The sequence below is a fragment of the Leucoraja erinacea genome, chromosome 7 (genome assembly GCF_028641065.1).
Source record: "Leucoraja erinacea ecotype New England chromosome 7, Leri_hhj_1, whole genome shotgun sequence".
NCBI lineage: Eukaryota > Metazoa > Chordata > Chondrichthyes > Rajiformes > Rajidae > Leucoraja > Leucoraja erinaceus.
This window is the reverse complement of record NC_073383.1, coordinates 62,360,380-62,380,554: the sequence shown is the minus strand read 5'-3', so window position 1 is coordinate 62,380,554 and position 20,175 is coordinate 62,360,380. Positions and strand designations below refer to the sequence as shown.

The 20,175-nt window shown below is 44.8% G+C and overlaps 1 protein-coding gene across 7 annotated transcripts in view; it reads left to right on the top strand.

Annotated features, from left to right (window-relative positions):
* Positions 1 to 20,175, top strand: part of gtdc1 (glycosyltransferase-like domain containing 1) — a 354,569-nt gene that overhangs the window by 145,747 nt on the left and 188,647 nt on the right. The window lies entirely within an intron of this gene.

Sequence of the window (20,175 nt, the reverse complement as noted above, 5' to 3'; positions counted from 1 at the left end):
TCGTCTGTCACTCTGGTGGGTGGGCTTCCCCTCGCGGAAGTCACAATTGGCTCCGCTGCTTTTGACCGTCTTCAGATCGCTCCGGGCCTCGCTCTGGTCCACGCCGGCCACAGCCTAGTTCGGGCCCGGCGCCTGGTGGGGAGGATTCTGCTCTACGACCTGAGTAGGTGCTGGTTCTACCCCATCCTCCATCCTCTCTAACCACTCCCTGGGGCACAGAAAGAGAGAGAGAGAGGGGGAGGGGGAGAGAGAGGAGGGGTTAGTAGAGGAGGGAAGAGGAGAGCGGGGGAGGGGGCTTCCCTCTCTGCCCCCCCTCCCTCTCTAGGGAGTGGTGAATATTGGGACCTATGGGTGAGTGGTGGAGTATTGCGTTCCGGAACCAGCCCTCCCCTGTGATGCCGCACCCCTCAATCTCCAACCCCCTCCCTCTCTAGCCGTGCCTGTGCAGTTGGGGGTTATGCGTGGGTGGATAGGGCAGGGGATGGGGGCAAAAGGAGTGAATTAATAATATCAATATAATATCAAGGGGGGTGTGGTTAGTGTGTGTGTGTGTGGGTGTGTGTGTGGGTGGTTAGTGTGTGTGTGGGTTAGTGTGTGTGGTTAGTGTGTGTGTGTGTGTGTGTGTGTGTGTGTGTGTGTGTGTGTGGTGTGTGTGTGTGTGTGTGTGTGTGTGGGTGTGGTTAGTGAGAGAGTGTGTGTGTGTGTGTGTGGGGGGGGTGTGTGTTAGTGTGTGTGTGTGTGTGTGTGTGTGTGTGTGTGTGTGTGTGTGTGTGTGTGTGTTAGTGTGTGTGTGTGTGTGTGTGTGTGTGGGGGGGTGTGTGTGTGTTAGTGTGTGTGTGTGTGTGTGTGTGTGTGTCTGTGTGTGTGTGGGGGTGGGTGTGGTTAGTGTGTGTGTGTGTGGGGGTGTGTGTGTGTGTGTGTGTGGGGGGGTGGTTAGTGTTAGTGTGGTGTGTGGGTGTGTGTGTGGTTAGTGTGTGTGTGGTGGGGGGGGGGGTGGTTAGTGTGTGTGTGTGTGTGGGGGGGGGGGGGGTTAGTGTGTGTGTGTGTGTGGGGGGGGTGGGTGGTTAGTGTGTGTGTGTGTGGTGTGGGGGGGGTGTGTGTGGTGTGTGTGTGGTGTGTGTGGTTAGTGGGGTGTGTGTGTGTGGGTGGGTTAGGGGTGTGTGGTGGGTGTGTGTGTGTGTGTGTGTGTGGTGTGTGTGTGTGTGTGTGGGGGGGGGTGGTTAATGTGTGTGTGTGTGTAGGGGGGTGTGGTGTGGTGTGTGTGGGGGTGGGTTAGTGTGTGTGTGTGTGTGGGGGGTGTGGTGTGGGTGTGTGTGGGTGGGTGGGAGAGTGTGTGGGTGTGTGTGTGTGTGGGGGGGGGGGTAGTTAGTGTGTGTGTGTGTGGGGGGGGGGGGTTAGTGTGTGTGTGTGTGTGTGGGGGGGGTGGTTAGTGTGTGTGTGTGGGGGGGGGGGTGTGGTTAGTGTGTGTGTGTGTGGGGGGGGGGTGGTTAGTGTGTGTGTGTGTGGGCGGGGGGGGGGGTGGTTGTGTGTGTGGGGGGGGTGGTTAGTGTGTGTGTGTATGTATGGGGGGGGTGGGGGGTGGTTAGTGTGTGTGTGATGCCGAAGGCCACCTAGTATCTAATAAAAATGAATTCTAACTGTCAGTATCAGGTCCAGATGAGTGCAAGAGATTCTCTCTTCACCCTCTCTTTGCAAGCACGTAAGCACACACAAATGGCAGGTGTTATAATTAAACCTTCTTGGTTCCTTTATTATAATGATGCTGTCTGGGAGATTATTAATTATCAGGTAAAAACAATTCTGGAAATAAATCAGCATAAATTCTGTTCAAAATCAAGGAACAAAGTGTGGTAATAATCTTATGAGATTCCTTGATGTGTAGTAAATTAGTCCCCAGCTGAAAGAGTATCCAGCATATGATGATGCCTCTTAAAACTTGTACAGTTTATAATTCTTTCACTGGTAAGGAAACCATACAAAGAAAAACTTGACAAGATCACACATAACTATACCATAATTTTTTGACATCTGCGGACTGAGCATATTACATTTGTATACAATGTCCAGTACTGAGCATGTCACAGTTAAACGGGTAGTTTTAAGAATATTTTCAGATGCTCTCCTACAGTGTACATTTAATGAGTTCTAGATGTATGTATGGTTCTATGACTAGATGTATGTTATATGACACAATGTAAAATGTGTATATATATATATAACGTAAATGTGTAAATAATAAATGTGTGTGTGTGTGTGTGTGTGTGTGTGTGTGTGTGTGTGTGTGTGTATATACATAAATGGCAAAATTGTTATGAAAAGTTAAAGTGAAGTCATATCCCATAGTGGACATTAAAAAATTGTCAATCCCAAGTTGGCCTTGGGTGTGGTTGCAAGTTTGCAATATCTGCAAGGAGTATTCTCACAGTTATTTTGCACAGTTTTAGTCTCCTTACCAAAGAGAGAGTCCATAGAGGGAAGGTTAATTCGATAAGTTCCAGGAATGGCAGGTTGCCTGAATGAGATTAAGTAGTTTAGGCTTGTATTCTCTAGAGTTTAGAAGAATGAGTGTAGACCTCTGAAACATTTTGCAGGGCTCAACATGCTGAGAGGATGTTTCCCCTTGCCAAAGAGTCTTGAATATTTCAGAATAAGAAGTCTGCTCTTTAGCACAAAGCTGAGGAGAACTTACTTCACGCAGATGATGATAACTCTCTGAAATTTTTTGTCCTGCAGAGCTGTGGAATATTGGTAATTGAACTCATTCAGAACAGAGTTCAGTGAATTTCTGGACATTAGATGCATCAAGGGATTTGGGAATAATGTTAAAAAATATGCAAACATAGAAGATCAGCCTGATTAATCTTGTATGGTCTTGTTCTAGAGATTCAGCTGAAGGTTGTTCAGGACATCCACTGTATCAGTTGATGTCTATGAACCGGAAATTGGAGGAACAGCACCTCATATTCCGTTTGGGGAGTCTGCACCCCGGGGGCATGAACATCGAATTCTCCCAATTTTGTTAGTCCTTGCTGTCTCCTCCCCTTCCTCAGCCCCCCTGCTGTCTCCTCCCATCCCCCAGCCTTCTGGCTACTCCTCCTTTTCCCTTTCTTGTCCCCACCCACCCCCGCCCCCGATCAGTCTGAAGAAGGGTTTCGGCCCGAAACGTTGCCTATTTCCTTCGCTCCATAGATGCTGCTGCACCCGCTGAGTTTCTCCAGCTTTTTTGTGTAACCTTCTATGAATCAGACTGCCTGATTGTTGTTCAGTGATTTGTTATGTTAAACCACAAAAATATATTGTTGTGGCAGCATTTAGAATGGTGATATTAAACATTATTCCTTGAAACACAGGAGGATGAGCGGTGATTTTATAGAGGTTTATAAAATCATCAGAATAGATCAGGTAGATGCACAGTGTCCCTTGCCCAGAGTAGGTGAATCGAGGAACAGAGGACAGAGGTTGAAGGTGAAGGGGAAAAGATTTAATAGGAATCTGAGGGGTAACCTTTTCACACAAAGGGTGGTGGGTATATGGGACAAGCTGCCAGAGAACGTAGTTGAGGCAGAGACTATCCCAACATTTATGAAACAGTTAGGCAAGTACATGGATAGGACAGGTTTGGAGGATATCGGCCAAACGCGGGCAGGTGGAACTATTGTAACTGGGACATGTTGGCCAGTGTGGGCAAGTTGGGCCAAAGGGCCTGTTTCCCCACTGTATGATTCTATGACTATCAGTTGCTGGCACATTTGCAATTAAGTTAAGGCCTTTGTTATATTTATAAATGTGCTTTTTTGTGCATTTGTGTTCATACTTTATAATGGAACAAAGGATTCCTGTTCAATTTTAAGGTACTTTTTTTCATCGACTAATAACACTTGTTTTGAATGAAATCTTTGTAATGATTAGCGATTAGAAAATCATCTCTGATCTAGATTGTATTGATGAACTAAAATTGATACATAATGTAACATTGTCATGCGTGTTGCAGACCCACTAGATAGAATTATAGCTTGCGACGCCGCCATGAAGCAAACATAAGGTGAATATTTGTGGGCATCGGAATTGAAAAATATGCTTCACAGTCACTCCTGGCTGAAGGAGATTTTAGATTTTACTAAGCTCAATAAAGCCTATGTCTAGTGTCTGGTGCTGTTCCCTGAACTCGGTGAGCAGTGAGAATAACATCCATGGTGCTTCTACATGGACACAATCCATACTAAGATTGTGGAGCAGCTCTTTGATCACTAGGACGCAGCAGTTGTGGAGGGTCTGACTGATGACCTTCCTGTCCTTTGTCACTCAGTGGGAAGGACACTTGAATATTTGGTTCAGAGGTGGTCTTGGCCATGTTGAAGATACTCTGCATGCCAGTTAGTTCTGGGCCACCTGTGCTCGTTCCAGCCACTGTCACACTTTAGATCATGTGATTTCTGCTGGACTTTTGCCTTCGGATGCCTGAAGAGCTGTTTCCGTTCACTTAAAGAATGCTGAGCTTCCAATCCAGGAAGGCTTCAAGTTAGCATTTAATTATCTCTGATCTCTGAAAATTCAGGTCAACCAAGACTTCTGGTTTCAACCAAGACTTCAACCAAGACCCAGACTTTTTTCCCCAACTGTATGACGCTATGCACCACGTCCAACAAACCTAGAATGAAAGTGTAGCCAGTCTTCAAAACTAATGGGTAGTTAACCCATAGCAACTTCATTTCGGAACCAAGCCCATCTGTACTTAAATAGTTTAGTTGCAGAGTGCAGATAATGCTGGTGTTGGGCATACTTGGAGGCCAAACAACAGGTATTTTTTATGCCTGAGAGGAGATGTCTTGAGTTCAACATCTGCAATATAAAAATCCTCTTCCATCTTCTGTACAGCACCGCCACCTACAATAAAGGTTCAAGGTGAGATTCTGGAAGATGTAGACCACTTTCAATCTCTCAGGACCACTTCTTGGTGAAGGCGGACATTGATGACAAAATTCATTGTCACCTTCAATATAATAGCATAGAGTTTGATTAATTGAGGAAAGGGGATCAAGAGACCAGACTGGCACAAAATTTGATGCTTCTTGGATACCAATGATTCCTCGCTTTCTCCCTCCTTCCCCTCCCCTTCCCAACTCTCCCACTACCTACTGCCTCTGCCTCTTCCTTTCTTTTTCCCGACCCCCAGACAGTCTGAAGAAGGGTCTGGACCCGAAACGTCGCCTATTCCTTCGCTCCATAGATGCTGCCTCACCCACTGGGTTTCTCCAGCATTTTTGTCTACCTTCGATTTTTCCAACATCTGTAGTTCTTTCTTAAACAAAATGATTCCTGTCCCCTCGCTTTTCTGAGATCTGGACCACGTCTAGGTACCAGCAAAGCTGAATCTACAAAATCCTCTAAATTCATTGTAATAATATGCACTAATGCATTGACCGCCCAGAACAACACCCCACACATTAAGGCCCTAATTAAACTTAGTTGTCTGCATTGGCCAGGCCATGTTGTCTACAAGTTGGACTCCTGAAACGGACACACTGTTCTGAGCTCTGCCATGAAGTGATCGCCGAATGGATGGAGGAACCAATTCAAGGTTGTGTTAAAATCTGCCAATGACCCGGGAATACTTAGTCCATGACTATAAGGTGGAGAAGGAATATTCTGGATGATATTGAGAACCATGAGACCCTGCCTCTGAACACACAAAATCACTACGTAATGACTAGAGTATGCCACCTCACCCATCTAACTATCCACCTGCTTGTATTGTGGAAGGGTCGATAACTGTTTGTGATATATGTTTTAATTACTTGGGCGTACACGGGTTGGTTAGTAACTTTGCAGATGACTGCATGATTGCTGGGGTTGTGGACTGTGCGGAAGTCAGGCAAGGTATGCAGCAGGATATGGATCAGCTGCAGAAATGGGTGGAGAAATGGCAGATGGAGTTTAATCCCAGCAAGTGTGAGGTGATGCACTTTGGGAGGTTGAATGTAAGGAGAAAATATACAATTAATGGTAAGACCCTCAATAGCATTGACCTACAGAGGGATATGTGAAAGAGGCAATACAAGCAGATAGAGTGGTAAAGAAGGCATGTGGTGTACTTGTTTTCACAGATCAGGGCATTAATATAAGAGTCAGGAAGTCATGATGCAGCTTTATAGGACTTCGGTTAGGCCGCATTTGGAGTATTGCGTGCTGTTCTGGTAGCCCCATTTCAGGCAGGATGAGGAGGCTTTGGGAAGGGCGCAGTGGAGGTTTACCAAAATGATGCATGGATTAGGGGGTATTAGCCACAGGGAGAGGTTGGTCTATTTTCTCCGGAACATCAAGTCTTCCTGCAACTGCTGGTCAAACTGTATAAAATGAAGAGAGGCCTAGATAGGGGAGATGGTCAGAACCCTTTTTCCAAATTTGGAAAAATCAAATGTGAGGGAGGGTGGGGGCTAAATTTAAAACAGATGCGTGGAGCAACTTTTTTTAGTGCCAGGAGTGAGTACTGGGAATGCAATGCATTACCAGGGGTGGTGGAGAACGATCAAGGCATTTAAGAGATTTTTGGGGAAGCAAATTCATATGCAGAGAATGGGGGGACATGGATTATATACACATAGATATGTTGACATTGTGTACCGCACAACTATTATGGGCCAAGGTGCCTGTTCTTGTGCAGTACTGTTCTATGTCCTATTTCACACCTTGGCCTCATCAGACACCTCAGGAATGAAAGACCTGAATGAACACAAGTTATCCTCGATCCTGCAGGACGACTTTAAAAAATAAATTAAAAAAATCCCTGAATTGCAGTAATTGCAGTCGTGCTTTTAAGCAACCTTTATTCACCCTTAGTGAGGTCAGGGTGTGCTTTGACATGCAAATGATGGAACAATTTCTAGACTGCTTCTTGCGGTAGCTTTTATTTCTATTGTATTTGACAATTTGAAGAGTCCTAAAAACAGATCCTGATCTCACGGAAAGTGATTTAGCTTGACACTCGTATTTCTCAAGCTGCCATTAATTGACATTTTTTTCTGTTTTATTGAATAGTAATTCAAAGATATCCCATTGATTTTCTATCAGCAAATGAGTAGCATCATGTAAAATGGAAATAATCCCACTCCAATTTGAGTACATTTTAAGGCAAGAGGACAATAGACTAGATGTTCTAAACTACATATTTAGCTGCTTACATAGGATTGCTTGGGGTTGGAAGTAATATCCAGTGAGCTTCAGTATTATAAGAATAAACTTTGTCCGTCCTAATAATGCACTAAAACATTTTCAATAATAAACATAAATCTGAAGTAATGCTTTATTTTCCGTTATATCATACTGGAACAGTCAGAACTGGCTGCCTACTCTTGCATCATATCACAATTATTATGCTGCTGTAATTGGATCCATGCATTTTGCCCACTATGTTATGGTCTTCAACTTCAGTTCGTTTTCAATCTCTTGTTTAATAGACAATATTAATTAGGGGCGCTGCTCTGGTAGGAGCCATGTCAGCAGCGCGTCAGTTTTTTTCCAACTTTTTCTTATTTTTTTAGCATGATTTAAAGTATGTATTTTGTGTTTCTTTGTGTGTCTTGTGTGTGGGGGGGGGAGGGCAAGGGGGAAACCGCATCGGTCGCCTCCTCCATGGAGAGGTGACATTTTTCCAGGTCGCCTCCCCCGTGTCCTAACATCAAGGATCGGCGCGGCCTTTCCCGGAGACGCCCCCGGGGCTTCAGCGGCGGGCGCAGCGTGGACTCTCGGCATGGAGCGGGTGAGCCCACGCTGGGGCTCGCTGGAGGGGAGCGCTCCGTTTCGCTGGCCCGGGGCAGCCGGCAGCCTGACGTCGCAGCCTGAAGCCGCGGTCTGCAGAGTTCCAGCTGTTGCGGCGTCTACAGACCGGGATCCCTCATGGGGGACCCGGGGGAAGAAGAAGCCATCACTGCCGGCCCGCAGCCAACTTCTACCGCGGGGCCGGCATGGACTTACCATCACCACTGGAGGGGAGCTTCGACCGCCGGCCCTGCAGTCTACGGTGCTTCTGGCTGCGGCGGAGACTTTAGATCCCGACCTCGGCCTGCGGCCTACAACAACTTAAAGCCGCGGTCTCCGGTGAGGAAGAGCCGATCCTGGACTGACTCTGGACTCTGGTCCTGTCCACGGGGGTGGAGGTAATGGAGGAGGACTGGCCAAATTTTTGTGCCTTCTACCACAGTGATGGATGCTGTGGTGGATGTTTGTGTTACATTTTTTATTGTGGTTGTGTGTTCTTTATTATTGTATCGCTGCTGACAACCCAAAAAAAGATAACCCAAAATTCCACCAGCCTGGCTGTGTGGTCATTAAAATACAATACAATACAATACAATACAATAGACAATATGCAATAGGTGCAGGAGTAGGCCCTTTGGCCCTTCGAGCCAACACCGCCATTCAATGTGATCATGGCTGATCATCCCCAATCAGTACCCCATTCCAGCCTTCTCCCCATATCCCCGACTCCGCTATCTTTAAGAGCCCAATCTAGCTCTCTCTTGAAAGTATCCATAGAACCGGCTTCCACAGAAAATTCCACAGACTCACAACTCTCTGTGAGAAAATGTGTTTCCTTGTCTCCATTCTAAATGGCTTACCCCTTATTCTTAAACTATGGCCCCTGGTTCTGGACTCCCCCAACATCGGGAACATCTTTCCTGCCTCTAGCGTGTCCAAACACTTAACAAAATTATATGTTTCAATAAGATCCACTCTCATCCTTCTAAACTCCAGGGTGTACATGCCCAGCCGCTCCATTCTCTTAGCATGACAGTCCCGCCAACCCGGGAATTAACCTTGTAAACCTACGCTGCACTCCCTCAATAGCAAGAATGTCCTTCCTCAAATTAGGGGACCAAAACTGCACATATTACTCCAGGTGTGGTCTCACTAGGGCCCTGTACAACTTCAGAAGGACCTCTTTGCTCCTATACTCGACCTCTTGTTATAAAAGCCAACATGCCATTAGCTTTCTTCACTGCCTGCTGTACCTGCATGCTTACTTTCATAGACTGATGAACAAGGACCCCCCAGATCCTGTTGTACTTCCCCTTTTCCCAACTTGACGCCATTTAGATTGTAATCTGCCTTCCTGTTTGTGATACCAAAGTGGATAACCTCACATTTATCCACATTAAACTTCATCTGCCCACTCCCCCAACCTGTCCAAGTCACCCTGCATTCTCATAGCATCCTCCTCACAGTTCATACTGCCACCCAGCTTTGTGTTATCTGCAAATTTGCTAATGTTACTTTGAATCCCTTCATCCAAATCATTGATGTATGTTGTAAATAGCTACCGTCCCAGCACCGAGCCTTGCAGTACCCCACTAGTCACTGCCTGCCATTCCAAAAGGGACCCGTTAATCCCTAATCTTTGCTTCCTTTCTGCCAACCAAGGTTCTATCCATGTCAGCACTCTCCCCCCAATACCATGTTCCCTAATTTTGCCCACTAATCTCTTATGTGGGACCCTATCAAATGCTTTCTGAAACTCCAGGTACACTACATCCACTGGCTCTCCCTTGGCCATTTTCCTAGTTACATCCTCAAAAAATTCCGGAAGATTAGTCAAGCATGATTTCCCCTTCGTAAATCCATGCTGACTCGGACTGATCCTGTTACTACTAACCAAATGTTCGGCTATCTCATCTTTTATAATTGACCAGCATCTTCCCCACCACCTATATCAGGCTAACTGGTCTATAATTCCCTGTTTTCTCTCTCCCGTCTTTCTTAAAAAGTGGGATATCATTAACTGCCCTCCAATCCACAGGAACTGATGCTGAGTGTATAGAACATTGGAAAATTATCACCAATGCATCCACAATTTCTAAAGCCACTTCCTTAAGTACCCTGGGATGCCGACCATCAGACCCTGGGATGCCGACCATCAGCCTTCAGTCCCATCAGTCTACACAACACCATTTCCTGCCTAATGTGGATTTCCTTCAGTTCCTCGATCACCCCAGATCCTCTGGCCAATACTATATCAGGAAGATTGTTTGTGTCCTCCTTAGTGAAGACTTATTCAAAGTACCTGTTCAACTCATCTGCCATTTCCATGTTCCCCATAATAAATTCACCATTTTCACTCTTCAAGAGTCCAACTTTGGTCTTAAGTAATTTTTTCCTCTTCTCATACCTAAAGAAGCTTTTACTATCCTCCTTTATATTCTTGGCTAGCTTACATTCGTACCTCATCTTTTCTCCCCGTATTGTATTTTTAGTTATCTTCTATTGCTCTTTAAACATTACCCAATCCTCTTGCTTCCCGCTCATCTTTGCTACGTTGTACTTCTCTTTTATTTTTATACTGTCTCTGACGTCCCTTGTCAGCCTAGAAATACCTGCCATTGTTGTTCCACTGTCATCCCTGCTAGACTATCTTTCAAGTCAACTTTGGCCAGCTCCTTCAACATGGCCCCATAGTCCCCTTTATTCAACTGTAACACTGACACCTCCAATCTATCCTTCTCACTCTACAATTGTAGATTAAACCTGACCATATTATGGTCACTACCTCCTAATGGCTCATTAACCTCAAGTTCCTTTATCAAATCCGGTTCATTACATAACACTAAATCCAGAATTGCCTTCTCCCTGGTCGGCTCCAATACAAGCTGCTGTAAGAATCCATCACAAAGGCACTCTACAAAGTCCCTTTCTTGGGGTCCAGTACTAACCTGATTTTCCCAGTCTACCTGCATGTTGAAATCTCCCATAACAACCACAGCATTACCTTTGCTACAGGCCAATTTTAACTCCTGATTCAACTTGCACCCTATGTCCAGGCTACTCTTTGGGGGCCTGTAGATATGTCCCATTTGGGTCTCTTTACCCTTACAATTCCTTAGTTCTATACATACTGACTCCACATCTCCTGTTTCAATGTCACCCTTTGCAAAGGACTGCATTTCATTCCTCACCAACAGAGCTAACCTACCCCCTCTGCCCACCTGTCTGTCTTTTCGATAGGAGGTATACCATTAGATATTCAGTTCCCAGCCCTGGCCCTCTTGCAGCCATGTCTCTGTAATTCCCACAACATCATACTTGCCAATTTCTAACTGAGCCTCAAGCTCATCCACTTTATTTCTTATACTTTGCGCATTCATATACAGCACTTTGACCTCCGTATTCACATCCCCCCTCACACTGCTCGCAATTGGCCCTGACCTTACTTTTTTATCCCTTCTCGAACTTTCCGTCCCATTAATTCGAGAATCTTTTGTAATTTTTCATGTATTCACTTCTCCTTCCACTCCATCTATATACTCCCAATGCCCCCCCCCAACCCCCCCCCCCCCCCCCCCCCCCCCCCCCCCCCCCCCCCCCCACATTTAGTGTGTCGAATTGGAGGAGACCGTATATTTCAAAGTACCACAAAATAATTCAACTTTTTCGAAGGGAAGCATTGCCTCTTCTGTATTGGTACTGACCACAGAACCAAGAATTTCTTAACGGAGAGAGTCTAGCAATTATTCCATCTCATGCATCTCAGAATACATGGAAGTTCTAGGATTTGGTGACAACCATGCAATGAGCTTGATCAAGTTTTTAAGTAAACTTCTTTACATGTCAATGGATTAAAAAAAAACTGGGTCTCTAGATCTAGTCAAGGTAAGACTTTGGACTCTGACCACCAAGTGAGAACAAAATATAATATGGATGAAAGGTACTGTTTGAATAAACAGAACCTACTTAATCTCCATTTTCTAAAACAATCTCTAATCTTTTGATGCATCAGGCATCACTAATTGCACTTGGAAATATGTCAATGAGGCATCTTTTAAAACCTTTACAGCCCTCCCTGCTGTGTGAGGAGTTACACGGATTATAAATATGGTATTATCTGCATACACGCACTGGATGAAAAGCCTGCTCCCATAATGCCTCAGTTCACAATGGCTGTTCACAATAAAACTGACCCATTCCCCTCGCTCACAGTGATAATTGAGTTCATGGAGCAATCTTTGTGGGAACAAACCTGTTGGTCACCTAGTCCTCAACATTACAATGGACAAATCAAACAATTCAGCTTGTTTGTTGCAAAAAGCGATTTGTCCCTGAGGTATGAGAAAGTTTCCATCTCTTATTGCTGCCAATAGCAGTGAATATATCCTTAAATATTGCTAAATCACATTAATTAAGCCGTTTACAAAGCTGATGGCAATCCTAGTGGATATGAATTTCTCCTGTGCTGCCCGTGGGCCAATGTGCAATATAAAACCAGTATAAAGTGGTCCCAGAGAAAACTGCTCTGAAAATTAAAAATAATGGCAAGGAATTTCCCCAGAGCTGCTCTTCAGATATTTTTTTTTTTCAGATGTGGGCAGAACCCCTATTGTTGCGCTCTGAATTTCATTCATTGTGTATTGACCATGTGCCACTGAGCAGAGATTTTAAAACAAATTAGCTATTCCAAGCCTTTATACAGAATTTTTCATCCAAGCATAACATGTACATTCATTACCCTGATCTACTGTACTGTACGTGTCAGATTTATCCAAATTATTCATGTTTTACTGTTCAGTTCACTGAAAATTTTCAGTCCAATAAAAATATCAGTTATGTTTCACACACTGATAAGTTCTTGCAAAGATCACAATTTGAAGAAGTATTTAACCTCTGGTTTGCGTAGCCCCACTGATAAATAAGTAGGTTAAGGATAAAAAATTACAAATTGAACATGGTATTCTATAGGATGGCATATTGGTGCATCGCCTGGAGCTAATGCCTCACAGCACCAGAAACCCGGGCTCAATCCTGACCTTTGGTGCTGACTGTGTGGATGAGCAGCATCTCTCTTTTTTTCTGTCCTTCTTGCTGTCTCATGGACATAATGTTGAATCCCACAATTTAAGATTACTTGATATCTGTCTATAACAGATGTTCAATTGTGATATTGGTAAAATTAGTTCTTGTTTTATTTCCCCTTTTTTAAACACTTTTTCTGGGTGTCCCAGAAGTCCCAGAACACCTATGGACAGGTGGGACTAGTGTAGTTGAGACATTTTGGTCAGTTTGGGCAAGTTAGGTTGAAGTGCCTGTTTCCATGCTGTATCACTCTATGACTCCATAACTATGACTATGAGTGGAGGACATGCCAAGTGCAACCTTCCAAGCATATCTTCTTGCTCTGCATGTTGCAACTCCTATATTCTTCTGTTTATGTACTCACTCTCTAATTGCTTTGATTCACTCATTGACTAGATTAGCTTGCTTACAGTTTATCCCTATGGTCAAATCAGTTTCACCCTGTCAAAGGTACCCCTCCTTTACACGTCCTACAGTGTAAAAAAATCTTGTTTTCCCTCCCTTTGACCCAAAACATTAATTCTTTTCTTTTCTTCCCACATACACAGTCTGAATCTTTTGTGCAGGAATTCAGCCCAGTCATTAGTGCCAAATGTTAATTTCAGAGGCAGATTGATTGACTCAATTGACAAGAGATTAACTTCTGGGAAAAAGTATGTCTTTTACACTCAGATAACAGATGAAATCTTAAACAAGCATAACCTGGAGATTTGGGATTTCTAAAAAACCACACTAGACCATTAATTATGCCAAGCTACATTTTTTAGCATTCGTTAAAAGTCACTCTGCAATAAAACTCATCCCACAATTTATAGTTACAGTCTCATTACACTATTTATTTTAGTTTAGAGATACAGCATGGAAACAAGCCTTTCAATCCACTGAGTCCACACCGATGGTACACAAAAATGCTGGAGAAACTCAGCGGGTGCAGCAGCATCTATGGCGCGAAGGAAATATGCGATGTTTAGGGCCAAAACCCTTCTTCAGACTGATGGGGGGTGGGGGGGGGGAGAAGGAAGGAAAAAGGGAGGAGGAGGAGCCCGAGGGTGGGGGATGGGAGGAGACAGCTCGAGGGTTAAGGAAGGGGATGAGACAGCAAGGGCTAGCAAAACTGGGAGAATTCAACGTTCATGCCATCCGGACGCAAGCAACCCAGGCGGAATATGAGTTGCTGTTCCTCCAATTTCCGGTGTTGCTCACTCTGACAATGGAGGAGACCCAGGACAGAGAGGTCGGATTGGGAATGGGAGGGGGAGTTGAAGTGCTGAGCCACCGGAAGTTCAGGTAGGTTATTGCGGACTGAGTGGAGGTGTTCGGCGAAATGATCGCCCAACCTCCGCTTAGTCTCCCCGATGTAAATCAGCTGACATCTAGAGCAGCGGATGCAGTAGATGAGGTTGGAGGAGATACAGGTGAAGCTTTGTCGCACTTTGTCGGGTACGTTGAACAATCCTTGTTCAATACGTACCAGGGCCCCATCCCTGACCTCTACCTCCGTTACATTGACGACTGCTTTGGGGCCACCTCCTGCACCCACAAACTCCTCCTCTCTCCGGAGTCCACACCGACGTTAGGTCAACTGTACTCCAGTTCTATGTTATCACACTTTTGCATAAGAAGATAATTAGCCTGCAAATCTGGACATTTATTGGAATGTGGGAGGAAACTGGACCACCCAGAGAAAATCCGTGCAGTCACAGGGAGAACATACAAACTCTGTACAGACAGCCACCCATTTTCGGCATTGAACTCAGTTGAAATACTTTAAAACATTGGTTACGCAGTTTAAAATGGAGAAATTAGGAATTCTCCAATTTTGGGTAAACAACTCCCCCCCCCCCTCCCCCCCTCCATCCCCCACTTTCCACCCCTCTCTCCCCTCCCCAACTCTCCCCGTGTGCCACCCATTTCTCTCTTTATCCTGTCCACCTTTCCCCTCCCCTCCACTCCGTCCCCTTCCACCTATTCCCTTCCTGTGGCTTCACATTTTCCTTATCTTATCTCCTTACACCCTTTTGTCTCCTTTTCATCTCTAGCCTTTGTCTACCCATCAGCCAATTGAAACCCTCATACCTGTGTCGACTTGCCACTTGTCAGGCTGTATCCCACTTCCACCTATTTTCCAGCTTCACCATCCTACCACAATCAACCTGAAGAAGGGTCCCGATCCAAAATGATGCCTCTCCATGTCCTCCAGAAATGTTGCCTGACCTCTGAGTAACTCCAGCACTTTATGTTTTACTTTAAAATAATCTATTGATATAGATAGGTAACTTGGTAAATTTTAATAACATGGTTGAAATGGACTGCCCATAAATAATAAGCACTTCAATTGAAAATGTCAATCACAAACTGTGAGTACTAGATTTTAAAATGACTGAAAATGACTAAAAATATACACAGAAAAAAAAAATGGGGATAGAGTGGTGAATTTCTCAGATCTTTTTCAGAAACAATCATATCTTTCAAACGATGCTCATTAGTTTCCTTGCCTCGAATGATTCAACGTGTTTTGAAGGTTTCTTGAAAACCTACTGACTAGTATATTTAGTTAAGCTCTCAGTATTGATTGCCAAGGTTATAGACACATGGAACTTCTGATGCTGCAATCTTGCATTGAAGGCAAAGTGCTGGAGTAACTTACTTTCTCACTTTCACGACCTAATTCACGACCTCTGCCGAGTTTTCCCTTGACTCATACTCACAGCATGGTCGTCACGAGGTCGTAGGAGGTCGTGATGCTAGTCGTAGGTACTCGTGGCATCAAGTAGGTCAGGGCGTTTTTCTAGCATGATGAAAAATGTCCTCAAGTAAATAAGGTCGTGAATTAGGTTGTGAAAGTGGGACAGGCCCTTTAATTGGTCAGGCAGCCTCTCTGGAGGACATGGATAGGTGACGTATCTCGTCAGGGCCCTCCTTCAGGCTTGACATTTCAGATTGGGACCATTCTTCAGGCATTACTGGGAGTTAACAGGTTAGAGACAGGGATAATGTTTTCCCATGCTGGGATGGCAAAAACCAGTTTCACAGTCTCAAAATAAAGGTTAGGCCTTTCAGGACAGAAATTAACAACAACATATTCACTCAGAGAGTGTAGGAAAGAACTGCAGATGCTGGTTTAAATCGAAGATAGACACAAAATGCTGGGGTAACTCAGCGGGACAGGCAGCATCTCTGGAGAGAAAAAGTGGGTGACGTTTCGGGTCGAGACCTTCCTTCAGACTGATGTCAGGGGTGTGGACGGTGCAGAGATAGTAAGACTGGTAGGATAACTACAAAGGGGTAAGAGATGGAGAGAGAGAGAGAGGGAAAGCAAGGGCTACTTGAAGTTAGAGAAGTTAATGTTTATGCCACTGCAGTGTATGCTCCACAAGCAAAATATGGGATGCTGCTCCTCCAATTTGTGCTGGGTTTCACTCTGACAATGGAGGAGGCCCAGGACAGAGAGGTCAGTTGCAAAGCAGGAACAAGAGGCTGAATGGCCTCCTCCTCTTCCTATTTTATCGTTCTAATCTTCCTGAGGCATAGTTTTACTGGCGTGAGCTCATTATTGTGGGATGATTTTTATAGCTAGTATAGAAGGTCGTGATAATTCAACGAGTTAAATATAAAGTACATTTGAAATTTAATTCGCTTTTGCATCGTATACACTGATTTTAGGGATAATTGCATCAAAAAAGAAGTCCTTAATATTGGGTTGAAAATCCAGGCCCTCATGTACATTGACAGCCAAACTAAATGCCATTTACTTTGCACCTCAGAGAGATTGACTGACTTCACAAGCAACAATTAAATTAAACCATATGCAGATTTTTTAAAAGAGAGATACGAGTAGGAAAGTGGTTATTAAAATAATTCCATGGATGGAAGATCCTACTGAATATCCTTTTGTGGTTAGAATTTTGACACCTTTTACTCCAGATTATACAATTTAAAATAATAGAAAAGTGAAGAATCCTAACTAATTACACCCAATTTAAATAAAAGCCTGCATAATCTATCAGTAAAACTTCCTGTCAAAAGTAATTTAATATTGTATTAGACCTTGTCAAAGTTTCAAATTCTAAATGATAAAGCAGCCTTGCCTACATGGATAACATACAAAAGAACATTCCTTTAGTAGGAGTTTCAAGGTCTGTTATCATAGGCGACATTATTCTTTTTAGATACCACCTCAAGCTTTGTTCAGGGCTAAGGTAACATATAGTATGTATCTCTATTTCTTAGTACACAATGTGTTTAGCAATACATTCCACAAATACATGTTACCCTTTTCAGTGTCCACCACCACCTTTTGTTAAAGGTATATTGATACATAATACTATCATAGCTACTATAGTGACCAAGCTCATGAACAACACAAAAGAAACAACATCGATAATTCTTTTGTACTTTGGGGCAATGTTTCTCAGTACAGTTATAAAATGTACTTTAATGATTTAGCATAAATGGAAACATGTTTTTATCTGTTTGGCACTTTATGTTCTTGAGACACTAACAAGTGGCTGGTGAATTAATATCGAACTAGTAAGAGCATAGATGAGCTGTTCAATATATTTGTAGAATTGCACCTTGAGTTACAAGGTTTACGAAAAGCTCATATATTTTCTATGAATAGCAAAATGGAGGTGATATGATAAATCCCTGAACATTTCAACAGAGTATTATAATAAGAAAATATTGACTTAAAGCTTCTGTCACTTTGCAGGTCAGATAGCTCTGTTTTGACTTTAATATGCTCAATTTAGCAAAAAGATGCAATTATCCCATGAAAACATGCTGCGGCCTTTTACAGAACAGGTCATTTGCTCATGAATCTTATTCAAGGTAACTATGAATGAAGTATCTCCAAATAAGCTTTTTTTTTTACATGGCAGTTTCAGGTAGGAATGAGATTATAAAATGCGTTTGTGTGCAATTCTGTCAGGAGATTGCAGTCAAAGGTGGACAGAAGTGTAGCAACAGTGATTTGATCTCGCATGACAATGTGTTGAGTTTTCCATAAGGACATAGCTAGCCAAAACTGAGACATTATTGTGTGGGGAATTGTAAATAACAAATCTGTGTTCTTCTGACCCATGCCGCAAATCGATGATGCTTACATTTGCGTAAAGATTTAAACATGTGTTTAAATCTGTTGAAATGGTGATTAGTATTCATTCCAAGACAAACCTATAACAACCAAAAAATATTGATGCATTCTATAGCTGAATATAATGTGCAAACCTTGTCTTGTACTTTTGTTTTTGCTCATGAGGAAACCTTGCAATTTTACTTCGGAGTCACGTGAGTGACTACGTGAAGAACCCACCCAGCGCGCAGGCGCGGCATTACGTCAGCAGTGCAACAGCGGCAGCAGCTGGAGCCAGGCTCTCCAGCTGCAGCATAAAGACGAGACCTCAGGTAAGTGCCTTTTTTGTTTCAGAGTCGCGCTAGAGAGAATAATGGCCTCTCGCAAGCGACCAGCCAGGAGGACTGCCTGCCCTACTCCACCCGAGGACGGGTCCATAGCGGGACGGCAGCCTCTCGCAGCGGAGGAGCTTTTTCAACGCTCCCGCTCACCCGACACCGAGCCGCCCCCAGTGCTGCAAATCTCAACGCCCCGCACAGGGAGGAAGGCGACACAGAAAACCGACCGGCCGGTGTCCTCCGATGATTCGGAGGAACGGGAACACTCTCCCCCACCGAAAAGGGGAGACGTTCGGATGAGCTGCATGAGGCAGCTCCTCGAACGTATGATTAATGAGGAGATGCGGCATCTCCCAGGAGGACGGGCTTTGGCCTCCTCCTCTCCACACCCTTCTGTACCCTCTATATTCGAGGGCAGTAAGGGAGGCCAGGACTGGGCTGGCCTATCCCAAGGGCAGGCGGAGGATATCGTCAGCATGCCGGGCGTGCCGGAAGAAGAGCTACTGGGTGTAGTGGGCCGATATGCGGCACCACCAACAACTGGGATGGTGTTGCCACCCAGAATGGCGGCAACTATAAACAGGCTGTCCAACAACCCGCTGCAGGACAAGGCTGTCCAGCAGGCCCTTGACAACTACATCGCGCCCGAAAATTGCGAGGCGCTGAGGGTCAAGACGGTAAATGGGCAGATCTGGAACCAGCTGGGGCAGCACATAAGGGCTCAGGAGGTAAAAATGCAGCGAGTCCTGAAGCTACACTCAGCAGCCGTCACCGCCTTTGCTCGGTCAGTTGGGGAGGAAGACCTGACCATACCCCAGCAAGATGCCCTCGCACTGATGTGCGGCACCACGTACGAGCTAAACAACCTACGGCGGGACAACATCAGGCCTGCCCTCAACCCAACATATGCGGGCCTCTGTAAAGCTCCAGCGCCCGAACGACAGGCGCTGCTATTTGGTGCGGATCTGGCCAAAAGGCTCAAGGAGTTGGAAGAGGCGGCAAAACCAGTAGGCCTCATGAGGGCAGGGCCAGGACCGAGCAGGGCGAAGACACCCAGTTGGCCGCACGCCTCGGCAGCCACCAGCAGATACCGAGCTGGTGAAAGCCTGGTGACCGCCTCCCACTACCCCCAGTGCTCTTTTTTAGAGCGGGGCCCAGGGCGGAGCCGTGGGAAGATGCGCCGCCCCACCGCAGCACCAACACGGACAACCTTGGGCCAGACCCACCGGAAACGACCCCACAAGTGAACATGGAGGTAGGTGGGTCTGGTTCCTGTCAACATACACAGACAAAGGGTGTAGTATTAACAGGGGGACGTTTGAGGTTCTTCAAGCATGTTTGGTGCTCCCTTACTAACAATCAGTTTATACTCAACAGTATTAGTGGATACAAGATTGAATTCAAACCAGGCGTAGAACCGCCAGTTCAGCACATGCCCCAAAGGGTGTTCCTTCCCTCGGCAGTTGAGAAGGTAGAAGGACAAGCTGAACTTGATCGGCTCGTGGCTAAAGGCATCATAGAAATGACCACACACGAGCCGCAAGAATTTGTATCAAATATTTTTCTCAAAACTAAAAAAGATGGTGGATGTCGCATTATTATTGACCTGACATCACTTAATCAGTCTGTTGAGTATCAACATTTCAAAATGGAGACATTTGTCACTGCCAGACAACTGATCTCCAAGGGATACTACATGGCAAGCATAGATATCAAAGATGCTTACTATTTGGTACCCATTCATAAAGATTACTTTAAATATCTGAAATTTATCTGGAGGGGCCAGCTATGGCAGTACCGAGCTTTGCCCAATGGTTTAACGACAGCTCCCAGACTATTTACGAAAATTCTTAAAGTGGCCATGAAGAAATTGAGAGAATTAAAACATTTAGTAGTGGCCTATCTGGACGATGTTCTCATATTAGG